Raw genomic sequence first — 18,706 nt, 5'->3', positions numbered from 1 at the left:
CAGACACCATGTTTGCTAACATGCATGAATGCAGCTAGCGTGATTCGTACTGCTCCTCCATACAATTTGCGTTTGCAGTGCTGACCACCTGGCAGCTATGGCAGCAGACATTTGCTACATCTATAAAGTTTAAACTTTTCTTGGTTTTTAATTGAAATTACTCATCTACATTTCTTCAACTGCAATAGTTAAAGAAAATGTCTCTATGGGGAAATTAATCAGAACAGCTACTGCAGATTAAACTCTCCTATAATTAAATATTTTGAGATAGCTCCTGTGTAGCTATTCTATCCCACAGTAAAGAGGAACATAATTCTGGAAGAATCATTTCAGTCAATTTCTGACCAAACAGATCAGTAGCATTTTTCCCTGTTGTGCTGATAAATTGTTATTTTTCTGTTCCTCATCCTAACACAGCTTAACATCTAAGCTGTTGCCTCTAACAGGATTTTAGCTCTAACAATTTTCCTTTCTTAACGCTTTTATATTGCTTCATCTGTTACTTTTTTCTCACCTAGCTGCTTTCTAACCTGAACAAGTAATATACCTGTGAGACACTAGCCATGCTCCTCTAGGCACTGAAGGAGGTCAGCTTTGGCAGCGATTAGCCATCTGAATTTGGAGCGCACTTGATACCTTAGTCAGAAATTATCTACTTAAAATCTGGATCAACAGCTAAACCCTTCAAACCTCCCTCCGCTTCTGTGGTTCCCTATCTTGGTCTTGTAATACAGCCACCCTGATGACTTTCTTGCTTCATTTAAAAGGCTTCAAGCCAGAGCAGAAATGGTCGCTGCTAAATCAGTATAAAAATACTGATTAATCCATGGCATGAGTTGGGAGGTATTATCCCCATCATACAGAAAAGGGGCCGCCACCAGAGCTAAGGGACTTGCTTGGCACCACACAAGATGCAATTTTCAGTACCACAGTGAGAATTCAGAAGCATTTAGCTCTTAGCCAGCCACAGGTCTATACTGTCCCTTTCAGAAAGATGAAATCCCCTATTTACATACAGAATTTGTGTACAGCTGAACTTCACTATGAAAGGTAAAGCATTGTGCTAAATAATAACTCCAGTAGCTATATGGCAGAGCGAGAGTACAGAGAATTATATTCAAGATGGCAGAAGCTGAGCAAATTCAAGCCCTTTGATATTGTGTGCTGTATCAGGGGTAAATATTCTCACCCATCAGCAGTTAGCTGCTCTTAAGCCAGACACTAGAAAAAGCCAGGCTGCTTCTGCCAGTGTCACACAGCCCCTTCTGAAAAAAAACCAAACCAGTATTTTCCAGGATGTTGCTCAGCAGCACTTTTTTTTTTTTTTTTTTTTTGCTATTTTGTAACTACACTACAAACTTCCACAAAGTTGTAACTCACCCCTTAAAGATTTCTGCCCCTCTCACTCGCTCCATCTCCTTTCTGCAGTCATTCCACTAAAGACAAGCAAGAGTTTGGGAGTCTGATCCAAAACTTGCCTTTCTGCTGCCTTTCAGGAGTCTGGGTTTGCAGATTGGAGGACAGTAACAGAAGCTGAGGTGCAAATCCCACATTACTGTGAGCCATCAGACTTTGTGTAAGTCTCCCATGGAGATGTGCACCTGAATTTCTTTTCACAGACTTCAGCAAATTCAAGAATTCCATTTTCAGCTCAAGTATAAGGAACAGACTACAGATACATGCCCTGACTGCAGCACGTTTTCTGCTGATTTATCGACTGTGCATAAATACTGAACTATAACTGTCATATTTAACCACAAAGAGAGAAAGCTGTATGCTCAGGAAAATAATTCAGGGCAACTCTGAGATTTTCATGTCTTCCATGCACTTCAGAAAAAGAGGCCTATTAGCAAAGGGGCAGAGTCCAGCCAGCATGATTTTTCTCCCCCTCTCCCCAACACATACGTTAACCCTTTGCTGTGCATTACCATGTACCCAGAGTACCTTTCCTTCTTCTGCAGAGTTTTTGTGTGAGCACAGCTACGACTGCCCATGGTCCAAAGGTGAAAGCCAGATCACTGCAGCCTGCGTAACAGCAGACACAGTTTAATTTCCATTTTGCTTTAAAGACCAATGAAAAGGAGATGAGGAAGTGATTGGTTGCCTAAGATGGTGGATCGTTTTGCAATAATAGTAGATAAGCAAAATTCTGACAAAATGTCTCCGAGGAGACATAAAATGAATCCACAAAGCAGCACTTTGAACAGCAAACCAAGCTGGAACAAATTTCCAGACAGGCAAGGCTTTCCATATGAGAACTGGTTTCAAAGTCCAAGAGTCTCTCCAAAGAAGAAACAACATTCAGAACAAAAGTTTGAAAAACATACTGGCTACTGAAAAAGAAACTGAAACCTTATTGGTAAATTTAGCAAACGGGAGAAATGAGTTACTCTAAACATGAAGATGAGAAAAAGAAATTCATCTTGCACATACCTCTGCATACGCAGGGAGATACAAAACTGAAAGTGTGTGCTTCGGCTTAGTGCATCTTTGTGATCAAATGGCAAATAACATCAGATTAGTGGGGTGGGTCCCCCATTCTGAGACCCTACACATCCCACCAAGTTCTCCCCACATAAAGATTTATCACATCTCTCTCTCATAAATGCTGGGAGACAGCAGAACTTGTTGGGGGGGGGGGGGGGCGGGGGGGGGGAGGAAGGACGAGAACGAGAAAGGAAAGGGACAGGGATTTCTGGCCGAGACAGGAGAGACTTGCACTAGGCACACACAGCCACGGGAAGCAGGGGCTTACGGGCCAGGGATGCTCCGACCTGTAGGTGCATTGGAATTGACAGCCAGCCAAGAACTGCGTGAAATTCCCTGTTACTTCCTTTTACTGGTCTTATGCTAAGTGTTGCTAAGCTGTACCTGGGAATCAGGCCAAATCGGCTTGGGATCTTTGGATTAAAGGCATTATAAAAAAAAAAAAAATCCAGAGTATTACCCATGTGGAAAGCAACAATATGAATTAAATGAACGTGCAAAGTAACAGGATTTGGTTTTTATTACATTCTACAAGGTAAAGTATAAAGATAGACTAAAAAATTGCCTCTTCTGAGGAAAACTACATGCTTCTGCCTGGGTTTCTGAGAGGAAGAGTCATAAATGCAGTGTATTGTTACCAGAATTACACCTGAAAACAGAAATTTTTAAATAGGCCAGAACCAACAGGGACAGGTTAGGAAAGTCATTTTCCTAGGCTAGGGTACACAGATTTGTGCCACCGAGTGAGAAGTGAACCTTGCTTCATCTATTACCTATCAGCATTTATTTTACGACAAAGAATACTCGTCTAGGCCAGGGACCTGCTCTAAACTAACAGGATTCATCATAAAGGGAAAGCCATGCTTGGCTGTTTCATTTCTGGATACAGTTATGATGGTTTTTTTACTATATACGTGGCTTGCCTGCAACAGAAATTCTCCCTTACAGAGTTCAAAGTGTCTCCTGCAGAGAAAGTTTACCTAACCTGACAGTGCACTGTGCACCCTGCTTGTGCCTGCGCCAAAGTGGACCAGACCCTGCTGCAAATCTCACAGAGCCTCAGCCCTCCTACAGACCCATCAGTCTCCGATTTTGGCTCTGCAAGTCATTTTTCAGTCCTCAGCATTGTTTCACTCCACTGGGAACACCCACTGTCCCCTGCTGGCATGGCAGCTTGTGTCTCAAAAAAAAAAAAAAAAAAATGGTAGGGACAGTCTTCAAAAACATCAAGGGACACTACTCCATGGGACATTAACTCTGCGCTGAGAGCACCAAAAATCAAGTTACTGGTCCCAAACTGGAAATCTGATGTATTATTTAGGGATTAATGTTAGCATTTGCAACATCACCTTAACAGATCATCATCATCATCTTACTGAAACTGTAACACTTTCATGGCATCAGTATGTTTACTTTATCATCATTTAGTTGCCAAGAAAACCCCAAAGCTACTACAGAAAACACTGTGCAATAAAAGCGTTGCATTTTACTGTAAGCATTTTTCACAGAATACTTTTTTTTCCCCAAAGGAATCCAGTATTTCATCCTAATGGGTATTCGTCATTGAAGACAGTTACAGAAGCGGACAGAATTATCTACTCGGAGCACAAGCTTTGGTGCCACGTGAGCTTCGCTGGCTCTGCTACAGACCTTCACCAGCATCTTCCATAGGTACCCAGCCTTCCTACCTTGGTTTCCCCAGCTGCACAAGGGCTTATTTTGTTGATTTTACTATTTTTTCAAAACCACTCAAAACTGTGCCAAGCCCTCACTAAAGAGGAGGGAGAAATCAACCCTGCCCTGTAGTTCTCACAAGCTAATTTCAGACATGATCTAATGGGTGGGTGGTAACAAGACAACAAGGTGGGAAGGAGAGAAAGGCCCAAGCAGCGCTGTTGCGGTTAGAAGGAAACTCAGCAAAAAGCAAATGCACAGGAGAATAAAACAAAGATCCTTTCACTCTTCAATAATATTTTTTTTTTAAGATAAATAATGAGGAAGAGGAAGCAAAGGCTCATCTCCTGAGGTATCTGGTAGGTGTTTGGAAGAAACAAGCTTCCAGGAAGAGCTTAAGCAGGGATACAACCTCATCTTGTGAGACCAGCTCTCTGTGTTCTGGCATGAAAAAAGAAGATGGCAGGAGCAGACAGTGCAGTGCAGCAGCATTGCCAGCAGCACAGACCAGATGGGAAACTCAGAGAACTGAGACACAGCAGCAGGCAAGAAATAGGTGTGCAGAGTCTTAAATTAAGAGTCAGCTCGAACATGACAGCAGAGGAAAAAAGGGCACAAGGTGGAAGAGCTGTGCAACTTCGCCAGACCGAAAGAGCAGCAAGGTGTTCCCCGCAGATGCTTGTGCCTGGATCTGAAAACATTTGCATTTGTCTCTCTCAGATAGGGTATCTATGCCAGATAGCACATTTTTATTTTAAATTTCTGTGTTCCTATCTCTTTTACTCCTCTGTCTCTTAAGATTTACACACGATAGGAGATATTGTGCTTATTCTGGACTAAGTAGGAAAAAAAATACTCTGCTCTCTCTGGAGTTGCTGTCTTTGTTCCTGTTTAGCACTGCTGACCTTGCTCAGTGAAGACTGAATTACTGAACTTCCTGATCTCTCAGATCCCGATTTTGTCACTTCCTTGCACTCACTCAATTTTTGTGTATTAAGTTTGAAGGTTTGCTGGCAGCAAAGGAGAACTTCAAATCCAGACACTTCTGTTTACTTGCCTCATGCTCCTACCTAGTTTTGGATATGAATGCAACCTCGAACTGGAGAGTGTTACAAGAACAAAGTTTTTACATCCTTTCAGAAGCTTTTGGCAATTTCTAAGAGCTGAAAGCTAATTATTTTGGCACAAAGAAGCACCAAAGAATCTTTTAACTGTGGCATTCCCATATAAGGTTTCCTTGACACTTTTGTCTGATAGGTGAAAGAAGGAAGGAGTAATAAAAAGCCCACATTTATCTTTTTTGAGATACAGAATAGCTTCAATACAAGAAAAAATTAAATAGACAAGAGCTCTTCAGGTTGAGGGGAAGAAAAAAAAAAAAAAAGATGACCGCAGAGGGAAATGATAGCAGTCTATAGAATGCTGAATGGAGAAGGTAAATACAGAATAATTGTTCACTTTCTCTTACAGTACAAAAGCTGAGGGGGCATCCAACAAAGTCATTAAAACAAACACACCCAAAAGGAAGTACTCTTTCATACCATCCATAATTGCATCGTGGCAGTCAGTGCCTCGGGAGGTTGTGGAGACTGAAAATGGATTTTAAAAGGCATTATACAAATTCATGGGGGACAGTGTGATCAACAGCAAATAAACACAGTAGCTTAGGTGAAACTTTTGGGTTTTCAAACCCTTACCCAGCTGATTTCCCAAAGCTGGGAGGAGACACCAAGTCAAGATGATTTGGTATGTGGCCCTTTTCTTCATCGCTAAGCATCTGCCGCTGGCTGTTCCTGGAAGTGGCGTGGCAGTTCCTGTTGCTCAGCGCTGAGCTACGAGGCAGTGTTGCACATCAGTAACGAGCAGTGAACGGTTCTCTGTGTTCTCCTGCTCGGCTCTTCATCTTCCAGCAGGCTTCCTCCAAGGGCAGGAGATGCTTCTGGCAGAGCTTCACAATCCAACCTTCCCTGCCATTTTCCCTAGAGCAACCACACTTATAATTGTGCAGAGAGAGATACTGCATTAGCTCTTTCTAGTGAAGTGCAAATCTCAGGTTAAAACAAGGAAAATTTTAATCCTATGTTTTGGTATTTAATTGTAGCCTCTGTATCTCATATGCAAAGGGCAGAAGATGCAGCTGTCCTCCATTCTTGGTCAAAAAGCTCCCCAGTCCCCAGTAACAATTTGGTACTATCTACAAAAAGAGAAAGACAAGGCAACCAAACAACTGCTCTCCACAGCCAAGTGAAAGTAACAATTTACCTCAGACAGCAAGGAAAAACAAACAAACAAAAAGAAAAACCAGAAACTCCACCCTGAAGTCACTCGGTTTCATTTTAAAAAATAGTAACTGCAATAAAGGATTTTATACGCAACATTTATAAAAGACAAGAATTTCCAGTTATGATTATGCCCAGCCTTTTTTTTTTAAAAAAAAAAAAAAACCAACCCCAAAAGCTATAATAACACCAATTCTCTTCCAAACAATTTCAGAACAGAGTCAGAAACATTTTCAAACTTCAATTATTCCCTATTCAGCTACATCCATTGTGTTTGCAAGGAAAATCCAACTGAACTGGGAGTTTGTGCCAGCTATTTCCCATGTCACAACATGCTCATTCATCACCCCAACACTTCTCCAGCCTTGCACAACGCATACTCTGCAGCATCCCCGAGCCAAGGACAGGCAGCTTGTCCTTTACCCCCCAGCAGCCCTACCCTCTCCTGCCGCCCCCTTCCATCTCCATCTCCTTTTTCCTCCCAACACACAGACCTCCTGCACCCTCATTTTACCATCCAGCAGCAAGGCAGAAAAGAGAGGAGAAAGCGGTAGAAAAGAGAGGATGGAAAAGGACGTGGTGGGTGATCAGTGCTGGGCGCAGGCTTTTCGTACATACAGGAAAGGAAACAGGATTGCAAATGCAAGGGGGAAGACCACAAAAGCCTAGTGATGGTCCAGCACAGTGGAAATCTGCAATGAGCCACTGACAACTCAAGGTTTCTATAGCACTTGTATTCCCAGCTTTGGAGCACATTAAACCAAAAAGATAAGGCAAGTGGTATACTTGCACTAAGGCAGGGGGGTCCCAAGTTGTTCAGCACCCCTGCTAACGTGGTTCTCCTGGGAAGAGAGTCACTGATACTGGACTGCGCCCTTTAAGGGTTAGTATCTCAGTGCCAATGCTTTGGAGTTTCCTACTAAGAGCTCACAGACCCTTTGCCCCTCTCCAGATGCTCAGCTCTCCTCAGTGCTCACACATGTTAAGGAACACAGACAGGAGAGAAATGGAAACTGCACGAGAATGGATGCATGGAAACAAAATAGGGAAAAACCACTTTGAAAAGTAGTCTTGGAAAAAAAAAAGCATAGATCAGAAGGAAAGCAAGTATAGTTCTAATGAGGTTCCTGTTGCTCTTTAGGAAGAGCCACAATTACACAAAACACATAAATTAATAAACTGAAACCGTAAATTACCCTTTGATAGACATAACAGGAGCTTACCTGAATCATACCCCAGGCAACCACAGTCACCTGATAAAACTAAAATGACCATAAAAATAGAAGTTAACTTTTTTGATTTAGAAATTAGTGCCAAAGAGGGTATTTAGCCATCAGACTACTTAAAAAAATAATTCATAACAGTATATTACATCTCAGTGCATCAAGGCACAACACTTCAGAATGGTGGCAACAAAGGAAAAATTAGCCTCAGCCTTCCAAAGAAAATTCAGTGAAACACAGACATTTCAGTTAATGGGCTTTGACTGTGGGTATTTTAGCTCTAGGCAGTCTAGCCTGGTGCACTTTGAGCTTAATTCTCAGAGGTATCAATCACTTGAAACTCCAGATGAACTCAGTAAGATCAGCAGCTGATGCTAGCCAGACTCAGGCCCAGCTGTCCTGAAATGGTTAATCAAACAGAGGCATAAAAAAATGTGAATCCACCAAGTTTTGGACAACCAGGGCTTTATCTGTAATAACACTAAGAGGGCAGCAGGACCCTAAATCGAAGGATACTGCCTGCATCACTGGCAGAGCAATAAACAGAAAATAGAAAGACTTTTGTTCTGATAGCGATATCCAAACCTAGCCATTTCCATATGCAGCACAAGCTGCGATGCACAGCACCCCTGCGTGAGAAAGGGCAGTCCCTGGGCCTGGAGAGAGAGCAGGATGGCACTTGCAGCTCCTACAGAGAATGCAGCTCCAGCCAGGGCGTTCCTTGCTGATTAAATACAGCCCCCAGGCTGCCAGCCAATTACCCCTGCAACACTCCCATGGCAACATTTGTAAACCTCTGGTCAAGTAAGGGGTATGTGGAGAGCTTAGAAGGTAAGTAAACTCAAATTTAAAGCCTTGCTGCATACCAGATACAACCATAATATTTTTCTTACTCATTTACTATTTTCAAAACAAAAGCAGCAAAGGATATATGTTATCAAGCTGGACTCTTACTTCCCATTTTGTGGAGCTGCAGCTGGCTTGCAGGGACTCAGAAAGCTGTCCTGTGTGCCCTTTGCCTCCGGGATCCAGGACCAGCACATCCACAGCACCCCTGCCTACCGGGAGCTGGTGATGTGGCAAACAGGGAGGGCAATAAAATCAGGTAGGGCAGTGCTGCAGCAACGCCACGGAAAACTGCTGTTCTTGCTGCAAGTATAACACGGAAACTCTTGCAGTCGGTGCAACTCTGTCAAAGTACAAAATGAGAATTTTATCTTTTTCAAAGCATTTCTTGTAACACTATACAGAGCTGCCTGTGTGCGAGCATTATACTCAGCTGCTCATTTTCCCAGTAGATAGGCAAAAGAGTGCTATCTAATTTCATAGACCAGGTCTACGCTATGCCTTCCATCTCAAAATGGAGCTTTTCCCTAACGTCATTAAAATAAAGCAAACCCATCTAAGAAATGGGACTCTTTGTGGACAATGGACTTTAGGGTTTTGCTAATTGTTCTTTCCTATTGAGATTTATTTTCTCATCATAGCCTAATCATTAGTTTTACAGAGGTACAGAACATACACATAACTCAGCAAGGCAACTGGCACTGGTCGCATCCTGCCTCCTGCCAAAATCCACTTATGAAGATCTAACAAGCTTGGTAAAAATCCTCATTTTGTGATTGCTCTCCAACCAAGAAAGCAGCCAGGAATGATTCTGTCACAACCAGGTCTTCCCACACACCCTGCTTTCATCTTAATTTTTATTCATAGGAACATGCAAATTTCCTGCAACATGGGCTGGAAATCGCTTCTGTTGCATTTCCAAAAGACATGGGAGGATTTCAGCATCAGTCACTGTGTCACACAGACCATAAAACAAATTTTAACAGACAATAGTGGAAAAAATCCTGAACCAAGAACTAGCACGACAAACATACAGAGAAACTCAGTCCTCCCTTTGAAAACACTATTGTTTATTGCTGCCAAGGTCAATGAGGCTATAAGCAAACTGCTTTAGCAAACCCCACAAATTTACAAACGCCACTGTTAGTTCTGGAGATATTCAAAGAACGGTTAAAATCAGAAGTAGGCAGGCCTCAAATACAGCAGCTGAACAAAAACTCAGTGGGCTTGAGTGGCATCGAGGCCAACCTGCTGCTTCTCCAAGAGATTCCCTTTCCTTTTGAATCTTGGGAGGGAGGGACAAACGTGAATTTTCAGAGAACTTAGTGAAGAAAGTATGAATTTTCTGGCCTCAAAGTCTAGGGACTATTTGCTACTCCCTCAAGGGGACCAGAATTTTATCCAGTGTCTTAAACCATCCCAGACATCCACCCCAAAATCCTTCGGAGCAAAGAAAGAAGTTCAACATCTGTCCTGGGTTTCTCAGGGTCCAGTTAAATCCAAGTGTTGCCAGATTGGAAGAAGCTCTCTGGAAGAGCCCAGATCTGGTTTAGGATGATAACAAAGTGAAACCCTTCTGCTCAGCCATAGTTATGGGCATGTCATGCAGCTCTAATAATAATTAAACTATTACTTTGCGTGAAAGTCAAGGCTTTTGTATCTCAGCAACAACTAAAGAGGGGAGCATAAACAACCAGCAAGACTGAGAAACAGTGACGCTTTCCTATTACTTGTGTACTTGCCAATATTTTGGTTTAGGGACAAATATTAATGCCAACTGTTAACAGTCATATAAACTAACTCACATCCAACATGCTTCACATGGTGTAAGTGTTTTATTCTCATTCACTGAGGGAGAAATGAAAGTCTAATCAGTAGGAGCCAAAGGCACTTTTGTCACTGAAAATCACCGTCACTGCTGTGTGCTTCCTTTCCTTCACCAGTAGGCATAATTTTGACTATTGGTTACAAGTTCAATTTATTTTTTAAATTTACACTTTCTGCCTTCTTAAATTAAATTAGGTAGCACTTGTAGTCTGGTCTTAAATGACTTACACAGGGCAATATAGGGAATACAAGGCAGAAATGAGAGCAGAACCTCTATTTCCTCACTTAGAGTCATGAGCTTTAACCACTCTTCAGTGCTGCCTGCCTTACTGAAACAGTAAAGTATAAATGCAGGCAGTTCCAGTTTTCAGGTTATATGATCCCAGCCTTCCTCTTTTGTTGTTGCTCATTCATCCTTTTTATGTAACTGTTGCCTTAGCTGTGAAAACCATAAAGGTCAACCTGACACTAAACTGTATCATTGGGAAGAGTTATCAAAATTGTGGACAAAGCATAAAAGGTTGCCACCCGTTTTCTTGATTTTTGGGAGACAGTATGTTGGTAACATTACTCTAAACACAGCCGCTCCAGTGAACTGCACTCAAAATACTTCTGCAATCGAATTTACTGCTTAAGATTGTGTGTGCAATAGGGGGAAGCTGTAAATAAATGGCACAGTCTTGCTAATGGCTGTATATAGGGCAGAAGTAAGGTCAGATAGCAGTGCTGTTGTTTTCAATAAATTCAGTGGATCCGATTTTTATCTCACATTGCTAGAATTCCAGTGATATTACTTTATCAACTTCTATCCTAATGTAATCCAAAGTATCCCAACTGTACACTGTTTTTCCTAGTCAAAGATTTCTTGTGAGTGTAATAAGACTCCAGTGATTTTATCAGTATCACTACAAAAAGCACAAAAACCCTAAAATATAAGACCCACCAAGAACACAGCAAGTGCAATATCTATGTTGTCTATACCAAACTGTGCTGGGAACATCGTACTGGGGAAAGGAGCAACCCAAAGGCTGAACTGGGCCAGAAGTTTTTTTGTGGGGATCTGTGCTTCACTTATGCTGGAAACACCTTTCCCATCAAAAGCCCACTCTTACTGTAATTAAATGCTTCAAGAAATCAATAATTTTGTCAAAATTCCACTTTAGGGGAAAAGCAAAAATTCTGAGAGCATCCGGTCTCATTTCAATGTTTTCCCTTCAAAATAATTTTACTGTGACATGTAGCATAGAGCCTATAAATACGGTGTATTCCATACTGTAGTGCAATCAATTCTAAATTAAAACAGGCATTTCAATCTATCCATAACACCTTTATTTTCTGAACGCTGCAATTTCACTCCAAATAACAAACTAAATTTCACGAAGCCAGCAAAAGAGACATCTCCAGCATTCATCGTGGAATTTCCTGGGTTTTCCCATTTCTCTTTGGAGCGAGGTGGGTGCAGTCCTGCAAGGAGAACGTGGCAGGAAGGCTGCTTTGGGGCTCACTCCCCACGAAGAGATTTGCAGCTCAGGCTAGAGCTCACGTCGCCTCGCTTTCCGCATGCTCGCTCCTGAGCTGGCACGCTGGCATCTGGCTGGGCTGCGCTCCTCGGGCAGAGCTGAGGAGGAGGTGAAGAGCAGCATGTGGAAATGCAGTGGGAGGCCAAAGCAGGCCGTGCCGATTGCAGAGGGAGAGCTTGCGACGGCCGCAGCGTTGCGACGGCACAGCGGGCAGTTCCCACAGCAACCCGCCGCTCCCCGGCTCCTGTGCACAGGCAGCGCCGAGCTGGCACAGCCTTGCTCTGAGCATGTCAGAAAATTTTGAAAGAAAGGTTTCAGACAAACTTCAGACAGAGATTATGCTCCAACCGGCTTGCAGCTAGGTGTAATTTAGCCAGCCTCCGCCTCCCCCCCGCAAAAACCCCACCACCACTGAGCTGAGCCATCCCTTCCGCTGCGCTCCGACTGCGTAGGTCTGCAATTAAACCCCAGGTTACGCAGCAATTCTCCTGCCAGCCCCAGCAGACACAGGGGAGCTTCATTGCTATCGTGTCCCCACGGATGTTTTCGTGAGTTTCAAAAGGGAGGTTATATCTGACTGGGAGTTGATCATCACACCAAAAAAGAAGGAAATTAATTTTAAATAAGTTTTGTTATGTTTGCATTTCAGAAGAAATGTAAATTTGCACCAGAACAACAAGTGATGTGAAATGAGACTTATAAATGTGTTGGTACAAGCTTGCACGAGGCAGTCGCAGATGATTGATACAATGACTGATACTATAATTTAGCTTTTCATGCAGCTTAAATGAGTGCTCAATTCTGTACCTTTTGATCACAAAGTGGCATTTCATGTCATGAGTAGTCAGCTGTAGTTCAATAAAAGAAAGACTGCCCAACAGGAGCAGGCAAAGTAGGCTGAGGCCTCCAAAAAAACACAGATCAAAAACATTAGTTGAAAAATGAAATATTAATATGGGCAAGGCTTCCAACTAAATGTTTCCTTTGGTATTTGCTCAAGTGAATGTTATACCTCTAGTGGCAATAGAAGTGAATTACCTAGCATAATGACTATGGAAAACTCAGGCTACAGTTAAGTAGTTTCTACATCTTGGATATAGGTATGTACATACAAAAATGTGCGTAATTTTTGAAAAATGAAATCTTGAATCCCCACATTGGTAATTCACACTGCTCAGAGCCTGAAAGTCAAGCAAGAGACATGAGCAAGCTTTTCCAAGTTAAATACTGTAATTTGTCCAAATAAAATGACAGCACGCAGGCTCACACCCAGTATTCGGATGTGCCCATGGCTTCTGCTGAAGTTACCAGATACGTCCATTACCTCCCCTCAAAGGAAAGCTCGTTATAAAAACTCTGATGTACAACTCGCCCCTGCAGGCACATGGGAAGGCAAACGGCACGCTGCAGCTGTCTGAGGAGACGCGCTGCTCTGGAGAGGGAGGCATACGGCAAGACTGGTTCAGGCTGCGACAGTGCCGGCAGTCTGTCTGTGGACACGTCCCTCCTCCCAAATCCAGCTGTGTTGACAGCAGAGTCCTCCCACAGCCTGCCCAGAGGCTGGTGAGCATTGCCCTGCAATAGGTTACCACCCCTCTGATCTGGATATACTTGTTTGAACACTCCCTAACCTATTTCAGGGAAAATCAGCTGGGCCAGCAAACTCTTATTACTTAAAATGCTGGGCCATGGTTGCACAGACATTTCTTCTTCCCTGCAACACAAGCTCCAGCTATTTCTACTCCCCTAATCTTTGGCTACGCTTTGGCTCCACACCCCCACCCCATTGGTCTATGCGCTGTTTTGTCTATTTTTATAAACCTATGTTGCTGGGTTTTTTTAAGTTGGATTCCCCCCATGCTCCTGATTCACGTAATTAAGTGTTACGGTCTGTGCCAAGACAACAGAGGAGATGGCATGTGGTTGGAAAAAATGGCCAGGAGGTCCCCATATCAAATTTGTCTTAGGATAAAATGGTTGTGAAACCATGGCCTGATACTCCCTAATCCCCCTGAATTTGGCCTTTGGTAAACTACATGACTCGAGTTATTTTTTTTAGCCATCTCATCAATGATCTCAATCTCTTGTTAGTGTCACACTTTCCAGATCCACCAAACTCAGTAGAATCTCCACAATCAAAAGTTTTTTCTGGCCTGGCCCTTCGTGTAAGTAATTCGGGACGTGGCTGTTGCTGAGCTGTACCCTCCCGTAGGCAGTTCAGAATGTGCCCAGGGCAGGTTGCTTCCAACGCCTTGAGTCAAAGGGGTCACCGTAATACCAGATGAAGAAACAAACTCTCACCACTGTGTATGCAAACCAAGTACAGGTGGGATCTATGCTGATGCTGTCCTCTTCAAGTCAGCGCATGTAGATGATCTGCACTGGAAACTTCTCAGTCATCGGTGGCAGCAAAGCCCAAATCCAGAAGCTTTTGGAATTTCCAGGTCAGAGATCAACTCCGGCCTGCTCGCCTCCCAGATCTCTTTTCTGCAGTGTGTTTGCAATGTACCAAAGGCTGCACGAACTAAGCACGAGACCATCTGCTTAGGAGCGGCAACAGTTTCTTGTCCTCCACTTCTAGCCTTTTTTAAATCCCTTGTCTTTGTCCTGCTGACCATAATAAGGAACGAGTTCAGCAGGAAGGACAAGTGGTTTCCAGAGTAATTCCCAGCAGAACTCCATGAGGGAGCCTGGAGCACGCCTTAGCGCCATGCTCAAGAAACAGAGCGTGCAACGCGGAGAGCCCTTCAGAGAGGGGCCGGGATCAGAAAGAGAAGGACAAACGGTACTTGTGGTCAGCTTTTAAAGACAAATCTAAGTATCAGTGTAGGCATTTGCTAACACGATAGCAAAGCCGCCAGTGAGGCTGCCCTGCCTCTCCTCTGTACAGCTGCACAAAGACTTAATAAGTTGCACACGTAGAACGCTTGAGCAGCAGAGGTGCAAAATGGATTGTATTAAGTGAAGCTTTTAATAAGATTTTGATAACAATTATTTTAATGTTAATCTCTAAAGAGTTTGCTTTTGTAACATTTAACTGATAAGCATATAATCTAGTTTTAATTTAATCTCTGCAGGTGTTTCCCAATGGTAAATGTTAAATTTTTATTGCTTCCTTAGGCAGTAATAATAGGGGAAATGTCTGTAAGGCTCCTACCATCCATTTGTATGCAGATAGCATCATACTTTATAATAGCTGTAAATCTGACAGGGTAGCCTCTTACTTTTGAGATGACATTATAAATATGTGTCAACACTGAAGTAAACATCTTTGGAAGGAAAATGAAATAGAGATGTTATTAGAGGTCTAATGAAACAACCATAACTGCTTATTTATAAGAGATATATGCACACATCCTTGAAAGAAGCAGAGCCCATGCTGGGTTTGCAGCTTTCCAATGAGCAGGACAATGGAGATTCTCAGCAGGGTCCTACAGACAGCGCAGAAATAGATCCTACACTTCATAAAGATGATGACTGTCTATAAAACTCTAAATGTTTGCTCTCTCTGAGGTTTCTAAATGATTATAAATACCGTGGTATCTAAGACTCAATTATGGCTTCTTTCATACAGCTTCGTGGAGCAAAGCGTATGTGAGGAGCTCCCACGTGAAGAACTGTGAGACACCAAGTACAGGAACGGAACCCCGATACCCATCTGCAGTGTAATAGGAGCACTCTTTGGGCAAAATTCACTCAGTACAAGACCTGGGAGGGGCTTGAATGATCACTTAGATCTTACGCTGGCCTTGTTCTCAAGAAAGAGCACGCATGAAACCTGCCTTTGTTTACATTTAGTATTTTAAAGACAGCTACGCTTCAGGCTATATTTTACCAGAATCATTTCATCTGTTCTGCAGCAAATACGGCGCTCTGGCACGCTGCGCTCACCGTGTCCACAGGCACATCTCGGGGACCCACTAGCACGGGCAGAGAGCTGAGCTACAGGACTTCTAAGGTGGGACTGGCGTGCCTCCAGACAGCGCGGAGCATGGGCAGAGCGCGCTTCGAGCTGTCTTTACTCTCCTGTACAGGCATGCCCTGAAAGGGATTACACTTTAACAGAGGTCTAGATATTTCCTCAACGGTGCTTAGATATGTGGCTCCCAAGGTCCACGTTATTAGTCAGAAAAATAAACAGTCTAACCTCTGACACAAAAAAATACATGCTAGTACGTTGAAGTCCCTAGTGACATGAAACGGGAATACAGCGTGCTGCCACCGGGGGGTGGAAATTTGAAAAGCTGCCACATAAGCAAGTGAAAAAAAAAAAACCTTTTACTGGTGAATTAAAGTTACAAGAACAGCTCGGACAATTTAGGTTAAGCAAGAGTTGCTTCTTTTATAAGTCAGAATATGCATGCTGCTTTAAGGTGGTAGTTTGAATGCAGTATTTGGCTTCTTTTGATTGTCTTTTAAAATGAAAAGAAGATCTTTTGTGAAGACTTCTTTATAAATTGGTATTAATTAGAAAGAAAACTCAAATCCTTTTCTACATAAAGACAAGATAGAAACAACACAACATGGGCGTGAATGGAAGTGCAGATACGTCACTCCATTTCCTGAGTTACTTCAAAGTCAAAAAGGATCTGCCATGTTGTGCCTGGAGAAGGCAACTGTCAAGAAAAACAAAATATTGCATCAAGAATATTCACTATTAAGAATTAAGTGCATTAAGAGCTACAGGTAAGACTCAGATACAGAAAACGTTTAGCTCTCTCCTGTCTGCACATTAGTTCTTTTCCAATCAGACTTTGTAAAAATACAATTTATTTTGTGTAACTGCTTCAGACTGATGATTCACTAAAGGAGGCCCCCTCATACAGTGTCTGCAGCCAGCCTCTCCAACTGCACCACTGTAACGTGTGTGCCAACGTTATGGGCTTACTGGGATAGCAGTGCACGTAGAACCCGAGTGCCATGCCCTCTGGATCTAAATACTACACCACGTCCTTATGCCATGGCACATAAAGTGGAATTTTTTTGCTAATCAAGTGTGAAAATTACAGGAATCGGGCATACTGCTGCGTTTCCCACAACTTAAGAAAATCTTCTCCATGATAAATGAGTTGAGAATCTCCCATATAAAGTATTTAAACAGATGGATAATCACCACAGCAACCAAAACCACGACAGAGTCACTCAGGAGCATTCCGTATCTGCAGACTCCAGTCTCAGGTTTCGTGCTGCAAGGACGCAATATTTTATGTAACAGAAGACTAGCCAATACTTCTAGGTAAATCGCAGTGGTTTCCAAGGTAGGTAAAAAGTCAGAGGACCAAACATTAGCTACAGGAACAGAATTTTTTTACACCTCATATCGCACTTAAAAGTGACCTGACAAACTCGTCGCAGATTCTCTACTGCATCTTATGTCTCTACTCCTTTGCATCTGTATTTCTGACTTCATCCACATTTTTTCCTCCCATCTTTTCCCTGTTCTACCAGCATCACAACAAGGACTGCAACCTCAATCTGCCTCTGACCCTGGAATTAATTAACTATTCGGGCAAAATAAAGTAGCCCAAGAAGGAGAAAGCAAAAGAAACAATAACCTAATGATAAAGGAGAGAACTTCCCACAGATCTGAGATAATTCTAGTTACTGCCACACATGGCAGTAGTCTCCATCTCCCACATCGCAGATGAGCAGTCTACCCACAGCACATGGCATGTGGGCACACTCGTATACATCCTCTCAATAATTTTTTCATCCACCTAAAGTACTGAGCCTTGCTGGCAAGACAGTGAGAAGAGCAGTAGGACTGTGCCAAGCCAGGCTTTGTGCCCGCCCCAAACCAAAAAGCTTGGCACCGGTGAGTTTACCAAGCAGCTGTGTAATATTTTTGCGTATGTCAGTGCTGGTTAAATAGTGATGGCACATATGTACCTTTAATAATGCCTGGGATGGGGCATAATCTCTCCCAAGGGCACATTATTGCACAACTGTCAGTGATGCGGGGTTTGTGCTCTCTGAAGCATCAGGCACTAGCAGCAAGGACAGAAGAACACGGACTCCTACTCGTATGCATACAACAGTTCTCACATTTAATTGGAGTTAATGCAGTGCTTTTAAACTAAAAAAATAACCTAGAGACGAGCTGCAGCGATAGATGGGTGGAAGAGGAAGGAGACCAGCATGACTTCTGATTTTCAACAGGCGGCCACTGGATGCAAACATTATTAAATGTGTGATAGAAAAAATGAAGTTGAATCCTGGACAACTTATAAAGGGAGACCTAAAACCTGCTTTTAGAGATTCTGAACTTTCTTTGTAATTGAGCTGGATGAACTGGAAAATCTCAGCTTGGCTAATTAATGTGCTTCTAAGTCTAGCCATTTTAAATTATGTTTTTTCTAATTTGATCATTCTGTTTATAATTAATTTGAATATCCCTGAAGTATGTTTATGTCTGCTGCTTCTCCAAAATCAGAAACACCCTACCTTTGATTAATACTCAGTAAAAACATAATAATTTTCTGAATGTATCCTGAAGGCTGATAAGTCTGTTTAAAAAACAAGAATTCCGGTTTGTTTTTAAACATAAATGTTAAACTCTGTGAGCTGATTGACACTTGTCAAGAAACAAAGCAAATAATTTACCAGCTTTCACTCCATACATTTCCAGAAATTCTGCCAAGAGTATAATTTCTATATATAATAACTGTAGTATTATGTAATTTGTGGCTGTAAGACTGAAACTGTTGATGAACTGCTAGCAACTATGAGGCCCGCAGAAGGAAGCATTTGGAAGAAGATGAGCGCTAACGCACGCATCTTGACTAAGTTACAAAATGAAGGGTTTTTTTAAAATTATTATTTAATGTCTTCCATGATTTTAAATAGACAA

This window comes from Pelecanus crispus, chromosome 13, assembly GCF_030463565.1.
Source record: "Pelecanus crispus isolate bPelCri1 chromosome 13, bPelCri1.pri, whole genome shotgun sequence".
Taxonomy (NCBI): Eukaryota; Metazoa; Chordata; class Aves; order Pelecaniformes; family Pelecanidae; genus Pelecanus; species Pelecanus crispus.
This window is presented reverse-complemented; position numbering follows the sequence as displayed.